This window comes from Pelodiscus sinensis, chromosome 3 (assembly GCF_052426305.1).
Source record: "Pelodiscus sinensis isolate ZL-2025 chromosome 3, ASM5242630v1, whole genome shotgun sequence".
NCBI lineage: Eukaryota > Metazoa > Chordata > Testudines > Trionychidae > Pelodiscus > Pelodiscus sinensis.
Genome location: NC_143054.1, coordinates 126,945,758 through 126,968,850, shown reverse-complemented (window position 1 = coordinate 126,968,850; position 23,093 = coordinate 126,945,758). Strand labels below are relative to the sequence as shown.

General features: G+C 41.8%; 1 protein-coding gene across 9 annotated transcripts in view; it reads left to right on the top strand.

The window, feature by feature from the left end:
* Positions 1–23,093, top strand: part of SIPA1L2 (signal induced proliferation associated 1 like 2) — a 252,931-nt gene that overhangs the window by 48,249 nt on the left and 181,589 nt on the right. For 8 of the 9 annotated variants that reach the window (XM_075924746.2, XM_075924753.2, XM_075924745.2 and 5 more), the window contains exon 2: positions 22,514–22,587. The exons of the other annotated variant lie outside the window; for it this stretch is intronic. The gene's annotated coding sequence lies outside the window, so the exon portion shown is untranslated. The remainder of the gene's footprint in view (positions 1–22,513; positions 22,588–23,093) is intronic. 9 annotated transcript variants of the gene reach the window in all.

Genomic DNA, 23,093 nt, shown 5'->3' with positions numbered 1-23,093 from the left:
GAATTTTCCTTTGAAGAGAAAATGGAAAACTAATGATTGTATCACAAATATTAAATTAAATTCTTGCATGTTCTTAGAATACGCTTTTGAAGACCAACTAGACTGTCTTTGTTGTCTTGTGAGAGTGAATGTGAGCAATTCACTCAGGGTGTAGAAAGGAATATTTTCAGTTTACTACTAAGTTCTGTATGAGGAAATTATTATTGAGGGGAAGCCCAAGAGATTTCTCCAAATCAATAAGATCAATTACCTGCCTTGTGCCAATTGACAATTGTGCTGTTTTCAGGGCTGGTCCGAGCCACTCGTGCGTCCCAGGAGCGTAGTGCTGCCCCCGGGAGTGCAGCGCATGTGCGGCCCTGGGCGCCCAGCACAGATGCAGCCCCACCCCCAGTGCATGTGTGGCTCTGCCCCCACCGAGTCCGGCAGCCCTGCACGGTGTTCCCTATAATGGGGCGCCCCGGGCAGTAGCCCGGTCAGCCTGTAGCTTGGGCCAGCTCTGGCTGTTTTGCTTGAGGTAGGCAGATGTAGGGAAACATCTTTGGCATATTTATGTGGACTATTCTCTCTGTGGCTGTTATCACAAGACCTTTTTTTGGTCTTTTGTCTCAGGTGAGGGAACGAAATGGGGACAGTGAGATGCAAATGCTAGCGTGAGACCACTCACTGGCATTTTATCTAAATATGATTTCTACAGATGATACAGATCAAAGTGGTTAAAATACCATCTGCCTCGTGCCACCACTACCGGTACTGTTGCTATTGCTGCTAGAGCTGCGGTAGTAGGGAATCTTAAGAATAGTGTCCACATTTGTTTTATTTCTTATTCAGCATATATCCCCCTTTTTTCATTAAACTTAACTGAACTTGTTACGATTCAAAGTAAATTTGGCAAGCAAACAAGAATGATGTCAGAAGGCATACTTGAACATGCTGAGGCAGTCTCAATCAAGCTTTTCCCACAGTTCTTTTTACTTTGTTAAATGGTGTAAAATGTTTGACACACACACACAAATGGTCTGAAGTTATTTTATTAAGTGTATTCCCTCAAAAAAGCACCCAGTCTCTGATAGTTACAGACAGCCGGAACATATATTCTCCCCTGCTCTCTCCCCACTGAAAATTTCAATTTATCAGTAAAAAGAAAACAAGCTTTTAAGCTAAATCTTTTTTTGCTGAAAACAGAAGACTTTGATTTGGAAATCTGTGTGGTGATCTATTGGAGTATTAATTCAGGTGCCTCATTCCTCCTTTTATGAGCCACAGTTCCCTCCATTGCTGAGCCACCCACAATTAGAGTTCTCACAGGATTTACTGATGGTTTTTCCCCTATATATCACTTCAAATTCTGAATATTTGTAACCTTACACTTTGTCTTAGAGTCCAATCTGTCAGTTCTATTTTCTCTCTTCTTTATACATTTATAATTCCTTTCTTACAGGCTCTGTGTGGCTTCTCTATAAAAAATATTTTTTTTTCCTTTTGAGATTGAATTATAGCAGTGTCTGGGTACCTGAACGTAAATCATAAAGTTCATCTGAAGAAGTGGGTTGTGCCCACGAAATCTCATGATACCATCTACATGTTTTGTTAGGTTTTAAGGAGCTGCAAGACTATTTGTTGTTTTTAAATAAATCATAAATGTACACATTGAATGAGAGAGTACCTCCCAAGAAATACTTTCAGCCTAAATAGAGTTGACTTAAATTGATCTGGCAATGTCACTCAGGGCTGTGAAAAATCTTGCACCCTGAATACCATAGGTAGGTCAATCCAACTCCTAATATAGACACAGATAGGTTGATGAAAATATCTTTTATTAGCCTATCTGTTCCTTTCAACTATAGTGGAACCTTTCAATGCTGTAGGAAGCATCTACGCTATGATGCTACAATGTTGTAGCTGTGCCACTGTAACAACTGTAGCCTAGAGATAGCTATGGGTGGGAGAAATTAAGGCTGGGAATTAGAGCGCAGAAAGAGTGACTGTAAATTAATTCCTTAAAAAGTGATACAGGAAGTTTGTGGCATAGTTAGTGAACTCAGATCTGACTTTGACTCAACTGCCTTAACTATAATAATTCATTCTCCCCCGCTTTCCTTCTCTTTTTTGGGGGGAGAATTATGAAGTTATAATGCCTGTTAGCATTGTGCTGAAAGACTGACTTCAACTTGTCAACTTTTGTGTTACAAAAAAGTAATTTTGTGCCTTTTCATTGGTTCTCAGTCCATTCTTGATGATTTCAGACTTTTTAATTCGGTGTTATAAAGGATAAAATGAATTTAAACTGAAAATCTGTAAAATCATGGGACAAAATCCTTTGCGTGTATAGCCCAAATCATCAGAAGTGGAAGAGGGGGGATGCAGAGGAATATTTTTGTGTTGGGGGTTTATGTATAAGCTTCTATGTGGGTGTGTGAAGGAGTCCTTTTCATATGTTTCGCTTTGTGATAGCTACTATGCTCCTGTGGGGGAAAGCTAATGAATGCACAATTGTTAAAGACACTGGCCCTTGTAACTTTTTTCCTGAGCTATGTGTCATGGTGTATAAGTAGTGTTACACCCTAATATCTGCTCTTCTAATCTTTCTTCAAATTAGAGAATGAAATCTCACTGGTTCAGCAGTATCCAGGTTACTGTAGCTGAGTAGGAAAGGATAAGAATTCCCCTTAATCCTTAGTAAGGATCAGAAACTCTTTGTTTTACTGTTCCAATCTCTAAGAACATTGTCTTTTTGTTGAACATCACTGTGGGAATGAAACTGAAGTGTTACCATGCATGCATTTTAATATATAGAAAAACATGGACTTTTGTCAGAATTTGTGGCCATGCAAGATGTGATGGGCATTCCATGTTCTGTATGAAAATATACTTATATGAATGTCACGGTTCAGATATGCTTGATGTAAGATGGCTCAGGTAAACTTATCATTGGAAAGATGGTAATTTACTGAACATGATTGTCCAATTTGTATGCATGTATCCGTTTTTGTAGATAAAGTTAGGAATATTGATCTGGGTATTTGTAATTTAATATTTGCTGCTTTGGACTGCACTCACTGCTTCAGGTATAACAATGAAAGAGGCCACAGTGCTAATGGCCAATCAGCAAAAGACCATGTACTGTAAGAGAGCTTAACCTTCCTGGGAGCCTGTGGGTCAATGAGTGAAGTATAACTACAGGGACATATGACTAGACCCCATCTTAATTCCTATAATTTTCCAAAAGAGGAGGGGGGGAAACTTGCAACAGAGGCCTCCTGCCTTGGGAAAATCCTATTTAAGGGTGGAGAGGTGGGGTAATCCTGGTTGTAGTGAGCTCTTCTCTGGGATCCCACCCATGGTGACTGCTGGAAATATATAACCATTTCAGAACCAGGTGAAACACAGAGCCCAGTCTTCAGAGATTTTTAGAACCACATCTAATGCCAGGTCTACTAGATCTGGAAGATTGGCTTAAGGTATGCATCACCAGCTATGTACAATAGGTACCTGGAGTCCTCCTTACATTAAGCTGTGCTTGGCTATGTCTACACTGCAGGAAGCTGACAAGAGCAAATGCTCCCATCAGCTTCCTTTACTCCTCGCAACTGTAAGGAGTACAGATGCTGGCTAGAGCTGCCCTCAGCATTCAATTTGTGTCTCTATACTAGACCCAGTAAATCAAATGCCAGAATGTGATCTCCAGCATGGCAAGTGAAAATATGTCCAAGTTGAGAACTTAGGTGTAACCAGTTCCTTTGGTGTATTAAGCGTAGTTTGTGTGTTCTGTTTAATTTTGCTTATTAACCTACTTTACTGTCATAACCACTTAAATCTTATGCTTTTTATGCTTAATAAAATTACTTTTGTTTGACAATTATTTACATCAGGTTTATTAATACTAGGGGTGAGGAAGAGCGGAAAGTCAGTGAATATCTGACTTCACATTGAGAGAGAATGAATTTTCATGAGCTCACTGGCTACGTCTAGATTGCATCCCTTTTTCGTAAAAGGGATGCAAATTAGACGTATCGCAATCGCTAATGAAGTGGGGATTTAAGTCTCCCCCGCTTCATTAGCATAAAAATGGCTGCCTCTTTTTTTTTCGGCACGGAGCTTTGCCGGAAAAAAGCGCCAGTCTAGACGCGGAGCTTGCGGAAAATAAAGCCTTTTCCGAAAGATCCCTTATTTGAAATTTTATTTTAAGAGGGATAAGGGATCTTTTGGAAAAGGCTTTATTTTCCGCAAGTTCCGCGTCTAGACTGGTGCTTTTTTCCGGCAAAGCTCCGTGCCGAAAAAAAGCGGCAGCCATTTTTATGCTAATGAAGCCGGGGTGATTTAAATCCCTGCTTCATTAGCAATTGCGATACGTCTAACTTACATCGCTTTTACGAAAAAGAGATGCAATCTAGACGTAGCCACTGTGTATCGAATTCTATACAGCATAAGGCAGATTTATCTAGGGTTCAGCTCCCGGAGGGGCTGTGTACCTAAGTGCTGGGAAAAGGTCTCACAAGGTATTGCTTACAGTCTCTGTCTGCCTTTGCTTGTGTCTGGGCTGAAGCATGCTGGAGAGCTGGGCTCAGCAAGAAAAGTTTACTGGGTACACAGGCTGTCAGGGAAAGTAGGCTCAGCACATCAGGTGACAGTCCCAAGTGGGTAAGCGACCTGTCATACAAAGATTTTCTGACTTTGTTGTAGTCTGTGTGATGATGTAATAGAATGTTGCACTAACCAAGTCACCTCTCAAGCAACAATCCTATAATTTTATGTATGGTAGCTTGAGCAATTGCTACAATTGAAAAATATTAAGAAATAACATTTTAATTTTATTTTTACCTCCTTACTGAGATTTAATAACTGGAAATAAGGATTGCTGCTACTCTGCCTTATGATCATCCTACTCTTCTTGGACAAAGAGGGTTAGATAATGGATGTGTCCTGCCTTACAATACAAATGAAACCACAATTATTATTCAAAAATTATTTTATTTATAATTTGAGACCTGAATCCATGTCAAAGGAAAAGAGGTTTTCCCCTTACTGATGCATTGTCTTCTATATATTTGAATTGAAATGTACTTTTCACCTTACAATAAGAAAGCAAATTCTATTGTTTTAAGTAGATTAGATTATTTTTGCTTGCTTTTTCCTATTACAGTGGAAATCGTTTCAGTTCATTAGCTAAATACTAATTTGCACAACTGTCTAAATATTTTATAATCTTACATATAAATATTAGTATTTTAATCTTTTCAAACAAGCTAGAGCTTCAAAGTGTACTTAGAAAATGTCATTAGGAGGTACATGTTCTTTCTGTAGGACTGTTTGATATTTTATACTGTTATATATGTGGATAACTAAAATGCAGTGTTGTGAATGCTAGGCTTAGTTTATATTTACTTTAGGTTATGTAAATAACTGATATAATTTTCTTGGTGAGTTTTGGGAAGAGTGGATTGCTTTTTTCATTTGTCTGTTAAGAATGTGGCTTGGTTAACTGGTTAGTCTTTTTAAATTAAGAAAAAAAAATGCCTAAGAGGCAACCGTTTGTTTAGGGCTCTTCTATCTCCAAGAAATATTATGAACTACATTACTAGGGGAAATTATTTATTATAACTGTGTGTTAAACTGTGTGTGTTAAATGTTGTTCTGCTGTATACCCTTTGGGCATAGTCTCCACTCTTTTGGTCTTCTTCGGAAATGTAATAGTTACTTAGGATAGTGTATTAAGGATATTCATGAGTTTTGCACGTTTATAGTTTGAACATGGTTGTACTCTAGAGGAAACACTGTGAGTCTTAAGTACTTTTATATCCTGTTGAGAGGAGGTTGTTTCCTCCAGAATTGTTTGCTCCAATTAATAGTGATTTCTGTTTGACTGTATAATGGTATAACTATATAGTATGGTACAGTTTTTCTCTTAAAAAAAAAAAAACAACAACCTATATTTATGTACCTTGTTTAAAGCATAATGCCTGATAGCCGTTTGGGTGAAAGGGGCTTACATATCAAGTTCAAATGGAAAATTGATGTAAATTACCATCATAGGGTATCTTTTCTCCTCCAGGAAAAAGTGGTTTGCATTCAGTAATATAGTCCATTCCTCCAAAAACATCATAAAGAATGTAGTTAACTAAACTGAAATATGGAAACTATTATTGCTGTTCTATTGCTTCATATGCTAACTTTTCTGGGTTGACTTTATGAGCTGTTCTAAAAATATTTTATCTTGGTGTCAACTTGCTATTTTTTTTAAGCATTTGCTTTGTGTCAACTGCCTGCACTGCTATATTTTTAATTGGAAACTGTCAGATAACACCTCTTGCTTACTCTTTTATGCCACAGGCATCACAGCTTTTTCACCTGCTTTCCTGTGAATGCCATCAAGGATTTCTGCCTCATTTAGTAACTTCTACCCAAGATCTGCAGTTCCATCTGTAAGACATTCATTAACATTTTCAGCATCAGCACATTCACATGCTCACATACTTTCATTTTTTTCTTTTCATGTAATTGATATTTGAGGCCCTGCTCTGCTTTTAAGATTAGGGAAGATGGGGGCCTTCTCTTGTTTCCCTGCAGTTGTGGTGCCCTCAGTTTGGTGTTTCAGAGTTAGTAGTATTAGTTTCATTAACGTTACTCTTGATATTCTGGTCCTCATTTGTGTGCTTCTCTTTGAGCATCAGCAACCATGAGCTGGGAAGAATGTAGAAAGATGCAATGGGCAGGTAATGGGTATTTATGCTGTAGCACAGGGATCTCTTAATGCCGCAGAGGTGTACTATGAGGGCAGGTTCTTTGCAACTACTGCTCACTGAATATTTTCTGTTCTAGATCTAAATGCACTTTTTTCATCAAGAGTAAGTGATGTGTTAGGCTGGTAAATTGTAGGAAAGCTACCAGTTATGCTGAATAGCTTGTATTGAATAAGGAAGCTACAGAATGCTATGTACAAGCAACCTGGGCATAATCCCCACTGCCCATACACACTCACCCGCCAGTGCTCTCTGGAACAAAGTCCCTTGTGAAGTCTGACCCTTTTTCCCCCACAGTTCCACTCAGTATGCTACAAATTATAGGCTGCGTTAGAGCTAGGAGTAGAACTCTGGTTCCCAGTCTTGTGCTTATTAGATGATGGAAGTCTGTACACCAGCTACTTTTAAATACAGGTTGAACCTCCTAAATCCAGGACTCCCTGGTTTGGCAACATCTGTGGTCTGGAAGGATCACAGATGTTTTCTGGAACAGAGAGCCCTGGCGCCTGGGAGTGCAATCTGGTTAAGAGTCCCGCAGCAGGGAGCCCCACCACCTGGACTGGCAAACCGTGTCCTGGGGAGCCCCAGCTGGGTATGGCACAACGGGGCAGCCAGGGAGCCCCAACTTGATGTGACAGCAGCAGGGCAGCCGGAGAGCCCTATGCATGGGGAGCCTGAGCAGGGCAGCTGCAGAGCTCTGACTCGGCATGGCAGCAGCCAGAAAGCTGCAGAGCCCTGACCTAGGGATGTTAAATATTGGTTAATTGAATAGTAGATTAACCTTATGAATTCTTATCAGTTAAGTGACTGGTCTATAGTCCCTGGGGGATGAGGGTGGCAGTCAGCGTGCCTCACTTCCAGGGAGCCCCCTGCCACTCCGTGCTGCTGTCTCTGTATCAGAGGCAGCAACGTGGGGTGCCAGGCAGGAGCTGGTCTGTGAGGGGAACCAGTTTAAAAAGCAGCTCCCCTCACGGACCAGCTGCCTGTCGCCCTGTGCTGTTGCCTCTGATAAAGAGGCAGCAGCCCTTGTCTAGGGTGGGTCTGAACTCCTGGACCCGGTGCAAGCTGGAACTGAGCTGGGCTGCCTGGTTGCCTGCCTGCCTGGCTCCTAATACACTTCAAATGCAGACCCACAGCAGGGGTCAGTTCTGGGCCTGTCATAAGCCAGGACTGAGCTGGGCTGCTGGCCAGCCTGCTAAAAAATATACTGGTGAGGGGGAAAGGAGGGGAAATGCATGTAGTCTATAACGTTAACCTATAAGCTTTTGCTTATCGGTTAATCGACTATACTGTTACATCCCTATCCTGATCCAGTGCGGCAGCAGTGGAGCCCCATCCCTGGGAAGCCCCAGCCTGGTGGAACAGAAGCAGGGTCATGGCGGCTGGAGAGTTCTGTCCCTGAAAAGCCCCAGCCAGCTGGCGAAAACGGGACGGAGCCAAGCCCAAACCCTATAGCAGCAGAGCTGGACTACAGCCAGCTGGAGAGAGGGACATTGTCCTGGGAGGCCAGGTGGCAGGGATCGGCCCTGATCCAGCAAATTCGTTCATTCAGGATGGATCAGGTCCAGAGGGACCTGATGGACCTCCCGGATGGCAGCCTGCAGAAAGTACAGCCAGGCTCACAGCAATGCATTCAAGAGAAGCACCAGAGTGCCCAGGGGCACTCTGGCTCCATATTGCAGAGTGCTGTGGTGTCCCAAGTGAGGGCAACCAGAGCATGTAGAGACAAAATGCTTTGCTGTCCCTCATCGAGGTAGGCAAGCAAGCAGATTGGCTGTCCGGGAGTGGGGGGGGGTCCCTTTAAGCACAGGCCTCAGCCTCAGGCAGCAACCACACAAAGTAACTCCTGACCTGATGCCCTGCTGGACTTGGTTCTAGCCGGCCTTAAATGCGATTTGGCGTCCACTCACTGTGGATGCGCTATTTCGAAATAGCAAAACACTATTTCAAAATGCATTTTGTGTCTAGACCCATTATTTCGAAATAACTTATTTTGAATTAACTATTTTGAAATAAGATATTTCAAAATAATGCTGTAGTGTAGACATACCCTTAGAGACTATCAACAAGTGTATATATCTAGGATCATGAGCTTTTGTGGGCAAAACCCACTACATCTCCTCTGAAAAAATAGGTTTTGTCCACAAAAGCTCATGATACTATATACAGGCAGTCCCCGGGTTACGTACAAGATAGGGACTGTAGGTTTGTTCTTAAGTTGGATTTGTATGTAAGTCGGAACTGGTACATATTGTAGGGGAAACTCTAGCCAAACATTTCTCCAGAGCTCAGTTTTATTCTCCCACACCTCACTTCCCTCAGTCCTTTATTCTCAAGCTGAGGTGTCTGCTGAGAGAAGCCACTCCGCGTCTCCCTGGTCTGCTCGGGTGGGCGCTTGCTTCGCGTCTCCCTGGTCTGCTTGGGGGAAGCAGCTAGTGCTGGGTTGCCTCACCCCATTTGTAAGTAGGGATCTGATGTAAGTCGGATCCATGTAACCCGGGGACTGCCTGTATACACTTTTTGTTAGTCGCTAAGGTGCTGCAGGACTACTGGTAGACTTAAAACATGAGAGTAAAAAACTGTCTTTTTGACACCTTTGCTTCCCCGTTGACAAGCCTGCTTGTGAACATATTCTTTCATTTGCAGTGGACTGTGATAGAAATAACTGCAGCATGGGTCTAGTCTGGCGAGCTGTATAGCCTTTAAATCTTTCACATTGCACAAAAATAAATGATCTATTTTTCATGGTGATTTTAAGGGATAATTACCCAAAACTTGTACACTACTTTGAAGATGCAAAAGAAATGCAAATATTGACTAAATATTGTTCATAGATTAAAGAAGGGACCATTGTGACCTGATGGGTCCTCCTACAACAGAAGTCATAGGACTTCTTGCTTGAACTAGAGCAGTGTTTCCCAAGTTTATTTGACCATGGAACCCCTAGGGTTGCCTTAAAAAAAAAAAAAAAAAAAAAAAAAGCCCTCGCCATGGCTCTGTCTCTTTAACGGGGGGGAGGGCTCTTCACGAAACCCTTGCTTTCACTTTGCAGATCCCCAGGGTTCCCGGGAGCACCAATTGGGAAACACTGAACTAGAGCCTGTATTTGAAAGAAACATTCAAGCTTAATTTAAAAATTGCCCGTGGTGGAGAATCCACAGCAATCCTTGGCAAATTTGTCCTATGGTTAAGTACACTCACATGTTAAAAATGTAAGGCTTATTTCCCATCTGAATTTGTGTAACTTCAACTTCTGGCAGTTGGATTTTTTTGTGTGGCTAATATACCTTTTGTCTGCTAAATTGAAGAGCGCTCTCAGATTTTTTTTTGTTTGTTTTTGTTCATTTTGATTCCATTTTAGGGGTGTGCATGCTCCGGTGTAGGGTTGTTGGAGATTTTTGCCTTCGTGATATCCAGAGGGTTGCCTGTGGTGCCCCCTTGAGTGCAATGCTTATGCACTGGTATATTAGGCACTGCAGGCCCTGTCCTTTCTCAGTGTCTTCTTACTGCCTGTGGCAGTTGGTTGGAGCACCTTGTCTTGCATCACAAAAGCATTAGCAGTTCTTGCTGTCAATTGTTCTGTCTCCTTTGTATTTAGTTGATAAGGTCTGTCTTAAACCATTAAGTTCAGTGTTAGAGACCTAACTGGGATTGCTTTGGAGCAGGTCATTCCCTATTTCTTGGGCTTTAAGCCAGGTTTGCTGTGCAGCCATCCGATGTCTATTAGTGACACCCTTCCCTCCCCCCACCTCCCACAATCACTATTTGAAGTGTTTGGGGGAGTCTCACAGAAAGGACAAATTTAAGATCTGTAAAAGTTTTCACAAACTCAAAAGTGGGCTATCAATTTGAGGGTGTTCCTACAAGCTGTGCTTTGTCCTGCCTCAGAGCCCTCTTGATCAGTCTCCGTGCCTAATACCTCAACATTGGTGCATAGTATATCGCTGGCACCATCTCCGCTTGCTGGTGCTTAAGAAGCAGCTGAAGTCAAAGGGCCCACTGGCACTGCAGGAAAAGGGAGCTTTGAGCAAAGCACCTGTGTTAGGCCATCTGTCTGCCCCAGAGCAACTTGGAGTACTGCTCTGATCTGACCCTGCAGCCCGGTCAAGGCTCCATCTCTGACTCATGGAAGCAGCAGGGCTTCCGAGCCCCTCATAGGACTCTTCATTCCTGAAGCAGGCCCAATGGCCAAAGAGCAAGTGACTGACCTGGCTAAGGCCCCAGCATCTAAGGGCAAGTCAGTTATGGGTCTGCTCTCTAAAGCAGCAGATCAACATCCCTGGCCTGTGGGCTGCGAGCATTGATCCCAGCACTGCAGCCTTTGTCCCCAGTTAAGACCCACATCCTTGATGAGGCATGGGACAGCTGAGTCACTACACTCATCCCTGTACCCATTCAATCATTGGAATTCCTTCCAGAGATCGCCATGGCATAGATCACCATCACCTAGGTGGTCTCCCAGGCATCAATTTCCCCTCTGTGGCTGTAGCATCATTCTTTGGCTCTCTGGTTCCTCTCTTTGGGCAGGCACTGATCCCTGTCCTCTTCTTCCTGGTCACAGAGTCAGTCGGCAGACTGAGGCATCTACAGCTCTGCCCTGGTCACCGGAAGCTAAATAATTGCAGTTGGGAGGAGAATTCAATCACCAGCTCATGAGACTGGAGAAGTGGCAGAAGCAATAGCCACTGGCAGTACTGGAATCTGTGTGGTATGCCTATTATGCCATTCCCATAATTGCACCATTACTCCGAGGCTGCATCAGACAAATTGCTTCTGGCACAGCCAGAATCGAAGCATGGTGCTCAATCCAACAAGAGGGCAACACTGCAGGATCTCAATTCCCAAGGACCCATTTCTAGACCAGCAAGAGGGAAGCTACCTCTCCCACTGGGTGCAGTTGTCTTTGTCATCTTCAGACAAAATGGTGGCAGTTCCTTTGCAAACAAGCACCCTCCCCCAACTTCAGAGAGCACCAGGTTGTGCTCTAAAGGCTGGCTACCAACCTGCATGTGGTAGATTTTATGCATGTTGGTTTTCTTACACCCAGCTTATCAAATGTGATCTAGATCACTTGGTTAGTGACCTGTCCTCATTGTAATTTACCACTACCCCAGTCTTTGTGTCATCTGCAAACTTTTATTGAAGAAACCATTAAGATAGTAAAAGCAACTAAGACCTTTAGACACAGTATTTATAATTGGGACCCTACCAAATTCACAGTCCATTTTGGTCAATTTCACTGTCCTAGGATTTTAAACGTACATTTCATTGTTTCAGACTGTAACCCAGGAGGCTGCAGAATGGCGATTACTGGTCAGGAGCCCAGCTCTGAAAGCAGAGCTGCCACCGGCAGCAACTTGGATGTAAGGATGGCACGAAATGGTATTGCCACTCTTACTTAGGTGCTGCTGCTGGCAGGGCATTGCCTTCAGACCTACGCATTTGGCCAACAGCCACAGCTCTTACTTCTGTTCTGCCTTCAGGCAGAGCTAACAATGGCAAAAGCAAAATCTTCCCCCTAAAATAATCTTGTGTCCTCTTGAAACTTACTTTTTGGTCAGGACCCTCAATTTGAGAAACACTGGCCTTCCCCATGAAACTTGTAAAAGCGCACACAATACTAGATTTCACTGGGCGATGCACGTTTTCAGTCCATGATGAGTTTTTCGTGGCTATGAATTCGGTAGGACCCTCTTTATAATACTTCCATTAATTATTGTTTACAGCACTCCTGAGAGTGGTCAGTGTCTTGCAACACAAATAAAAAGGTAAAATGCTGCCCCAAGGTTCTTTAAACTAGCATTTTGCATAAAGGGTGTATGTAACAAGCCAATAGGGAGCAGTTTAGAATGAGAGGAGGATTATCGGCCAAAAGATTGACCCTACTAAAATGAGAGAACAAAGTTACTTTTTTTGGTGTTTTTTAATACGAGTTCTCGTATGTGCCAGACTAATTAAGGTTCTTAAGGGATTTTAATGAGAAGGCCTCATGGGCCAATTTAGAAGAGGCTTGCTGTGCCCAAGATGTTGCATGGAAGAGGACACGTGGAGTTATTTTTTAGGTAATCTTAATAAAAATGTCGTGAGCTTCTCCATCTGTCTTGATTATGGTTTTTATCATCATATCCCCTTGCAATATTAGTGTATTTTTATCTTCATGGTATTCTATTCATTTTACATATCAGAAACTTAGGCATAGACCCGTCTAAGGTGCATCTGTGCTGATCTAGGAAATAAGCCTTTGTCTTAGTTCCTGACCAGTGATCTATCCACAAGAGCATTCTTTCTTTCCTGGCAATAGAGTTGAAGTGCAGGCATTGACCATAAAGGTGAGAATCCTGAACAACTTTTGATGGAGGAAGGAGAACCAGTGCAGAGATTTAAAGAAGGTGACCTATTCTGACAAAGACTGGTTAGCTGTAGCATTTATAGAGGCTGCAATCAGGGCATGAGTTAGAGGCTAGAAAAGAAGTAGTTTCAGACCCTCACCTTGCATCTTGACTACTTTAGATTTTGAGCTGTGTGAACAAAACAAAATTAAGCAGCTTCCAGAAGTGTTGTGGAGGAGGAAGAAGTGATAGGATCTGGACATAATCCATATTTGAGAGAGAAGGGAATGGCAAGCACTTCCATGATAAGGAAGGTGGTGGTGTGTTAAATAGTGACAGAGGTAAGTGGTGAGGATTCCAGAGGAAAGATAATTTCTTAAAATTTATGGTCACAGTTTCTTGTTAGCTGCCTATTGTGGATGGTAAGGAAACCCAAATCTTATTCCATTGATCCTTTGTCATCCATCTAGTTGCTGAGTTGGGTTATCTATATTCTCGAATGGAGCTACTGATAATGTTTTTGGGTCCTTTCTAGGATTTAGATAATGAAGTATACTTGGCAAATAGTGAAACTGATACTACGTGGTGCACAATACATTGCGAAACAACCCCGAGCAGACCGAAAGAACCATAAAATGGTTTCCCTTTATCCATACAGTAATTGAGCTTGTGCACTCTCAAACGTAAGATGCCTCTATACACGGGATAGTTTTAGCATATTATGATTGTAGACACTTTTTTGCCAAGTTGCATAGTTTTATTGTGCCGAATTTAATTATGGAAGTACATTAAAAAGACTTTTTTGTGCCTCACATCAGTAGACCCCCTTTTTGAGAACCACTGCCTTAGGACATGTATATACTATGACCCTCAATGAAGTGATATTAAGTCAGCTTACAGCCACCACAGTAATTACAGGGGGGGGGGGGAGGAGGGGCTGTAATGGCCAGAAGATCCTCTTTCTGTCAGCAGTGCACAGCTTCACCAGGAGTGCTTCCAACCAACTGAACAGAAGTGGGGAAGGGGAGGTTGAGAGCCAGAACATTCTGCTCTGTGCAGCTCTCCATCCAGAGCCCTGTTTCTTCCCTCCTTGCTCTTGGCTCCCTACTCCCAGTTGAGCAGTGTTTCTCCCTCCTTCCCCTTCCTCCCCCGCGCTTCTTACCTCCTCTCACCCAGCATGGGGATGGAAGGAAGGGGCAGCCACCCAAGCTTCTTGTTTTCATGAGCAGGGAGCCTCTGGGCAACAGCCTGGCTGGCAGGGGGCAGCTGGTGGCAGCCAGATTTGAAAGACAGCCAATAGCTTTTGTAAATAACTACAACAGAATAAGTGCTATGCTTCTCGTGGAGGCGGAGTTACCTTGCCGTAGTAGGGCATTTACATCCATGGGACAAGGTTGCAGTGTGTGTACTGACATAATTAGGTTGACATAAGCTGCCTTACATCAACTTTAACTGTATAGTGTAGACCAGGCCATAGTCCTGAAACTCGCTCTGCGTTGGCACAGGAGTCTACCTGCTGGAGGCAGTTGCAGAATTGGTAACTAAATTGTCAATGAACATCCAAATATTGGCTTCCATTTGAGAATGAGATGCAATAAGTGACTGATCAGATGGTTCTGCTCTTATCTCGTGATTGTGCATTATTTTTCTTTGGTCTCTCCCCTCCATCTTTGTAGCTCAGTTGGCAAATAAAATAGGAAAACTTTTTTCATAGCTGGTCTTGTCTATGGCGTGGTTGCTAGATACTGTACTCGTGTTTTGCTTTTTGCTGAAACATACTGCTATTTTCTTAATTCTTTTGCTCTATTATTCTTGGTCTGTGCTTTGGAAAGAAGCAGCATTTCTCTCTGAAATTAAACTTGAAGAATTACAGTAGAAGCCTTGTATAAAACACCTGCACAGTAGGAAAGGAAACAAAACTTTCTAGCTCTCATTGCTACATGCCGAGTTTGCTATTGCCTTTCCTGCCAGTAAACAAAAGCAATAAGTTAAAAGTGGAAATGGATTGTATACAGGATGTTTTCTGCATGAAAGGAAGGAAAAGTGCATTTTACAGAGATCAGCCCATTGTGTTGGGGATATTGCATGTTATATTAAGTTTAGCTTTCTGAAGGGAAGTTAGCAGCAAAACACATGTACCCATTTCAGCCCTGACTTTGAGAGGTTACTAAGAAACTAATGTTAAATGTTGAAATCAAAGGGGAGATGTTAGGTAGTCAGCCCCTGTCAAAATCTGTCCCCAACCACTACATTTGTGTTTTAAGAACTTCATTAGCTTGAGACAGTGCATTTAAAAAAAAAAACTTGAAAATTTATTTGAGAACATAACCATGGCCATTCTGGGCAGACCAAAAGTCCAGCTAGCCCAGTATCCTGTCTTCCAACATTGGCCAATGCTGGATGCCCCAAAAGGAATGAACAGAAACAGGTAATCATCACGTGATCCCTCCTGTCATCCATTTCCAGCCCCTGTCAAACAGAGGCTAGGGACACCATTCCTTCCTATCCTGGCTAATAAGTATTGATGGACCTAATCTCCATGAATGTATCTAGTTATTTTTTTGAACTCTGTTAAAGTCCTGGTCTTTACAACATCCTCTGGCAAGGAATTCCATAGGTTGACTGTGCACTGAATAAAGAAAAACTTCTTTTTGTTTTAAACCTGCTATTAATTTCTCTTTGTGACCCCTAGTTCTTATATTACATGAACAAGTAAATAACTTTTCCTTATTCACTTTCTCCATACCTGTTGTGATTTTATAAACCTCTATCACATCTCCCCTTAGTCTCCTCTTTTCTAAACTGAAAAATCCCAGTCTCTTTAGTCTCTCTTCATATGGCACCCATTCCAAACCACTAATCATTTTTGTTGTCCTTTTCAGAACCTTTCCCAATTCCAATATGTCTTTTTGAGATGTGGTGACCACATCTGTATTCAGTATTCAAGATGTGGGCATACCATGGATTTCTATAGATGCAATAACACAAAGAATATCTTATTCTCTAACCCTTGTTAAATGATTCCTAACGTTCTGTTTTTGTTTTTTGACTGCCACTGCATGGATGTTTTCAGATAACTGTCCACAGTGACTCCAAAATCTCTCTCCTGAGTGGTTATAGCTAAATTGGTTCCCATCATTTTGTATGTATAGTTGGGATTATTTTTTCCAATGTGCATTACTTTGCATTTATCAACATTAAAGTTCATTTGTCATTTTGTTGCCCAATCACCTAATTATGTGGGGATCCTTCTGGAGTTCTTCACAGTCTGCTTTGGTCTTAACTATCTTGAGCAGTTTGGCATCATCTGTAAATTTTGCCAACTCGCTGTTTACCCCTTTCTCTAGAACCGTGGTCACCAACCAGTAGATCGCGATCTACCAGTAGATCTCAGGGGCTCTAAGAGTAGCTCTTGAGCCCTCTCTGAACTGCGCACCTGCGCAGTACATTTACATTAGATTTCCTCATGTAATGTAGGTGGGGCTTCAAGGAAGGGGCGGGGCAGTAGATCTTCGCCTGTTCTGAGACTTAAAAAGTGATCTTGGGTGTAAAAAGGTTGGAGACCACTGCTCTAGAACATTTATAAATAAATTGAATAGGATTGTTCCGAGGACAGACCCAGAGGGACACCACTAGTTATCTCTCTCCATTCTGAAAACTGACCATTTATTCCTACCCTCTGTTTCCTGCCCTTTAACTTGTTACCAATCTATGAGAGAACCTTTCCTCTTACCCCATGATGACTTACTTTAAGAGCCTTTGGTGAGGGACCTTGTGAAAGGCTTTCTGGGAATCTAAGTTCACTATATCCACTGGATCCCCCTTCTCCCCATGCTTGTTGATCCCCCTCAAAGAAATCTAGGATGTATCTACACAGCACCCTAAAATCGAAATAAGATACACGATTTGCATATCTTATTTTGAAACTATTTCAAAATAGCTTATTTTGAAATTTGGTGTGTCTACGTATTTTAAAATAATGGGTGGCTTGTGTAGGCATAGGGTAGCTATTTTGGGATACTTCCAGTATCCCGAAATAACCGTGCTGTGTAGCATACCCTAGTAGATTAGTAAGACATGATTTCCTTTTACAGAATCCATGTTGACTTTCCTCGACAAATTGTTTGTGTCTGACAATTCTAGTCTTAACTACAGTTTCAAGTAATTTGCCCAGTACTGATGTTAGACTTGCTGGTTTGTAATTGCCAGGATCACCTCTAGAGCCCTTTTTAAATACTGATGTCACGTTAGCTATCTTCCTGTCATTAGGAACAGAAGCTGATTTAAAGATAGGTTACAAATCACAGTTAATAGTTCTGCAATTTCACATTTGAAATATATTGAAAATGTATTGCTTCATATTGCTTTGCAGAGCCTGCTTTCTAGTTGACAACCTTTTAAATATAATCTTCACCACAGAAAAGCCCACACTCCAATTTTCCCCAAGTAATGCAGTAAAGTACACGGAATATACTTTCCTTGGTTTGGCATGATTCATAACATATATTAAATGTGATCTGCTTGGATACTTAGCAGTAATTCTTCATCAGTGAGTTTGTCATTACTCAATTTACAAGTTAAATCATTTTTTATTTTTCCTAGCAGCCAACAGTGTAAGTTCAAACTGATTAATAACTTGAGTTTTCGTTCTGTCGCTTGTATCCTTTGTATTACCCACCATCATTATCACCCACAAAGATTGTGGATTAAATAGATTTGAATTTTAATGATGAAACAATATGTAGTACAAAATAAGCAGACTGACTGGAAGATATATTAACTAGCAGTGCAGACAAAAATAAAAAGTTCTGATAGTAAAATAAGCAGATATTACACAGTCATGTATAGAGTAGATATAGTCCATGACAAGTCAATATTTTAGTTAAGCATTTTTCTATTGCAATATTTTAAAGTGGAAAGCTATGGTATTAATTCTACTTTATGTTCATTTTTCTATTCCATGTCTTCAAGTATTTAATAGTTGTACATAGTAAAAACACCAAAAAATGTAATTTGAGCTGTAGAGGATGCTAAAGATTGGTTTACTTAAGCATTTTTGGCTATATTTTCAGTTTTAGCGAGTGGGGGGGAACCTTTTTTGGGTCAGGGACACTGACCCACAGAAAAATCAGTCACAATGCTGTGGGGAGCTCCAAATTTCAGGGGTCAGATCAAGCAAGCCAGGGGCTGAGTCCGGCCCCAGGGCCTTAGAGTCTCCACCCCTATTCTCACGTAAGACTATCAAGTTATAAATTGGACTATATTTTAAGAAGCAACATATAATGGTAAGAATGAGGTTCCCTTCCTCTCTTATCTCCCCCCTCCCCCCCAATGATTACAGTGCTCTGGGTAGAAATCTAACTTTTGTAAAAACAGGCAAAACTGGTTTTTGAGTTTTGGAAATTAGAACTGAAAGTGTGCCCTCTCCAGACATGTCTGAAAAATGGACCTCTTAATTCCCCATTATAGTTATTCCAGAGTTCTAAATAAAAAGGCATTTTTAAGGGCTGAAAATAAAGTAGTTTGTTTTGTTCAAATCTCATCATTAGAAACCATGAAAAAAACAACAAATTGACAGATAGCACCTTAAAGACTAACAAAACATGTAGATGGTATCATGAGCTTTCGTGGCTACGAAAGCTCATGATACCATCTATATCAGTGGTCCCCAATGCAGTGCCCATGGGCGCCATAGTGCCCGCCGGGGCATTTATGTGTACCCGCCTAGTCGGGGTCTCAGCGCGGGATGGCCAGGGGAGGTTGAGCCGCACGCACTGTGGGGTTGAACTCACACCGTGACGGGGTTTGGGGAAGCGCCGGGAGTTTTTCTTATGGTGGGAGAACCTGCTGGGGAGCACGGCAGGGAAGCTGCGGGAGCAGGGCCGCTGGTCCGGAGCAGTGAAATGGCCACAGTGGGGGGTCTGGCACAGGCGCACTTGGCACAGGGCTGGCCGGCCGGGCGATGCAGCAGGATGATGTCACCCACCAGTGTGGTGCCTGCCACACAAAAAGGTTGGGGACCACTGATCTATATGTTTTCATGAGCTTTCGTGGCCACAACCCACTTCTTCAGATGTCTGCGTCCCCATGGTGCCAACCTAGGCTTCAGAAGAAGTGGGTTGCAGCCACAAGAGCCCATGATATCATCTACATGTTTTGTTAATCTTTAAGGTGCTACTAGTCTATTTGTTGTTTTTTAAGTTTTTCTTGTTGCATACTAACTCGTCTACCTTTCTGAAATTATAATCTATGTTATCCAAATCTAGTTGAACAGAATGTACACCATCTTTTTAGAGTTAATTCTATTCTGTGAAGATTACTTGGTGGGCTTTATTTTTTGTTTGACTCATGTTGACTTTGTTTTCTTTATTTGTAATAACTGTGTTTCCACAGGTGTTCACTTTTTGTTACTCTCCTTATGTGGTGGTTGAGTGGTGGTTACTGTTTGCTGCTTCCCACACATTTTGATTTCTAAGAGCAGTGAAAAAAATATATATCCTCTGATTTTGATCTCATACTCACTTTGGATAGATTCTTCCTAAGCTTATCATATTGTTATCAAGATTTATTTAGCTTAATCTATGATTCTCTTTTTGTCTGTATTTAAACTGGGATACAGAGTTACATAGTTATACTGATATTAACACTATGCTTTTATATGTATGTGTGTTCAATTTACACTGTAAACATTTTTAACAGGATTTGATTGAGGTGTGTGTAATTGGTGTAGCAAATAGAGTGGCAGAGGAAGCTTTCAGAGGAATCTTGCCTCGTCTGTTGGACTGGACAGAAATACTCATGAGTTTGGACTTCTGTCTGGAGAAGTGGACAGTGGATCCCTTCTAGAAGTAGAATTACAGATGAGAACTAATTTTGTCCATCAACCTAACTTTTGCAATATAACTGGTCTTTGAGCTTCATAGTTCATACTACAGGTCAGACCTCCCTGGTCTGGCACCCTCAGGACCTGAGTAGTCCCGAACCATAGATTTTTCTAGACTGGGGAGGTCAAGGCTCCTTACCAGACTGTAGGCTCTGCTCCCTGCTGCTTCCTCCAGCTCCCTACCATGCCAGCCCTGGCCAGAGATGTGTCCCCCACCGTTCACTGCTTCCAGCCCTAGCTGGGGCTGCATCCTCATGGAGCCAGCCGAGGCTACGTGCCCAGCTGCTGGCCCTGTTGACTCCAGCCTTGGACAGGGCTATACTCCTCGCCACCAGGCCCTGGCTGGGGATGCACTTCAGACCCAGCCATCTAGGGCTCTCTGATCCAGCAATATCTGTGGTCCTGCTGGATCACGGATGTTGCCAGACCAGAGAGTCCTGGATTTTAGAGGTTCAATCTGTACAATATTCAGAAGTTTGAGACCTAGAACATGCCTTCTGAAGCTTGGGGCTTCAGCCATGTAGGGTTCGGGGTCTCCGGGCTTCAGATCTGTGGGTTGCACCTACTAGTCTCAAGGCTTCTGCCTTGCTCCCACTGGAGTCCTGACACTCCCCTCCCTGTTGGGCAGAAGCCCCACCACCCCACTGCAGGGCATAAATAGCGAGCATCCGCAAACAGTCTGGTAGGCAGATAATGGGAGCTCTGGAGGTTTCGGAGAGCCACATCATAACTGTAAAAGAGCAGCATGCAGTTCACAAGTTGCAGTTTGGGCATCTCTGCTATATATAGTGTTGCTTAAGATTTGCCAACATCTATTTTTCTCGTACTTTTACTCTAGACACATTTTCTGGATTAAGTTATTCTTTTTAATGCGCTTTTGATGGTCTTTCTTCGATACAATGCCAACATAGACCCCAGTCATTGGCAAGTGATATCAAACCTGTGACCTCTTAAATTTAGTGTTGTGAGTCTCTACTGAATCAGCCAAAATCCACATGGCTGTTAACCCAGCATATATAGATAGTATAGACACTGCTAGAAGAGGAAAGAGCACTATACCACGCAGGCACAGACTATTTTAGGATTGATCAGAGATTTAAAAAAACTAACAAGTAGAAAACTACCTGCCTTTGATCCTGAAACTTCCCTGTGGCCTAGGTCTACAGTAAAACATTGGCCATCAAGGGGTGTGCTGCTTTTTTTTTTTTTTTTTTTTTTTTTTTTTTTTTAAGGTCAGGGGTCTGACTTACTGTATTCCTTTTACAGTGAAAGCCCCAGTGTAGATACAGTTAAGCTGTCAAAAAGTGCTTTCTCAAGTGTACTTGATTTTGTTGGCTAAAGTGGTATAAGCTATAAAGCCAAACACTTTTTTTTTTTTTTTTTTTTTTTTTTCTGGCATAAAATTATGCCTGCACGAGAAGGGTTGGCGGGTGGGGATGTGAAAGCTTAACTAGTAAGATTCAGCCTTAATGGGTGAGGCTTACTGGTTCCAGTGGGAGTTGGAGTAGCTCCCCGTCCACCTCAAGCAGAGGGCTACTCCAGCCCCACACTGCCTGCCATAATCATGGGCAGGTCAGCCCCTTTCCACGGTGGTCGTAGGTACTCATGTTGCAGTCGAGCTGCTCCGTTTGGTTCCCTCCAGCTTGGCTGTGGTGGGTGGATGGGGCTGCTCCAGCCCAGCCAGGCTTCAACATTTCCACCCACCCACCTGCTCAGCCTTTATTTGGTTAACTAGTTAAATATAAAGTGTAACCATGTTAACCAATGAAATGGGATTTTGCCTCCCGATTGGAGGGTTTTGCTAATATTCCAGCAAAACTTTTAAGTGTAGTGAGAAGAAAACTGGATACTGCCACTGGCACTCGGATTATATTTTGTTTTCCCTTGTACATACGTATAATTGCTGTCTAGAGTATCTGTAGATTTATAACTAGAAGGCTTTATGTAGCCTGCTAGGATTTTTTTTTGGTAAATAGGAAACTTTAATTATGTTCACTATATAAAATACTTGGGGTGTTTCTTTTAACCCATCACTGGGTACATCTACACTTCATGGCTATTTTGGGATACCAGAAGTCTACACAAACTGCTTGCTATATTGAAATATTTTTCGAAATAATGGGCGCACTATTTCATCATTCCGGTAAACCTTGTTACATGAGGGTTAAGGGATGACTTGAAATAGTGTGCTATTTTGAAATTTGGCACTGTGTAGAATGTACAGCATGTGGATTTTCTTTATTAATATCTCAACAAATTGATTTTTTTTTTTTAATCTCCAGTAATCAACATTACATTGCTTGACATTTTGTAGGCAGGAATAATTGCCTCATGTTTTAGTATATTAATTACACCCAAGAGGGCGTAGCTTATAAATCATACAGGATTTGAAGCAGTTGTGCTGATTTCTCACCATTCAATTCTGTATTTCCATATTTGTGTGTGTAGAGTTTTGTTCTGTTACATAGTTTGATACAGAATACTAATTTGATTTATACCTATTACACTAACATTTATATTAGTATCTTCAAATTAAAAATAAGGATTTCTTATTTGACTTCCAGGCTCCTCCTCCTTTTTCCCCTGTATCAATAAACGGAGATGAGAAGGCATACTTTTGGAACCATTATAACCAAAGGTGAGCATACTTGTTAGTCTGTTGTGAGTAGCGATTTCACTGCCAGGCTAGCTAATGTTGCATGCGCCAATCTAATTTTCAAATAGTTTTAGAAAACCCTTAGTTACTTTTTTAAATGTTTCCACAAAAGAAGTGCATGCACACGTTTGTGCATGAAGTTGCCAACTTGAATGTGTAAATAGATTTTTTTTTTACAGTTGGAACCTAGTAGCTGTAGTTTTTGAAAGTTTTGTCTTTGGTCTAATGACTATGCTATGAACAGAAATGTGTTTCGGGTGATAAATTCTATAATTCTCTTCCCTGTTCAGTAAGGGTATGTCTACACAGCACGGCTATTTCGGGAGGTATCCCAAAACACCTACCTTAATATAATATAGAACTCACTATATAATAGAGTTCACTTGGAGGATTGCTGATATATTCTGCAGGGATTTTGTTGCTTTGTTCCAAAATCTGGTCAACTCCAAAAGCAAAGAAAACTAGAATTATTCTTGAGCCACAGGGAT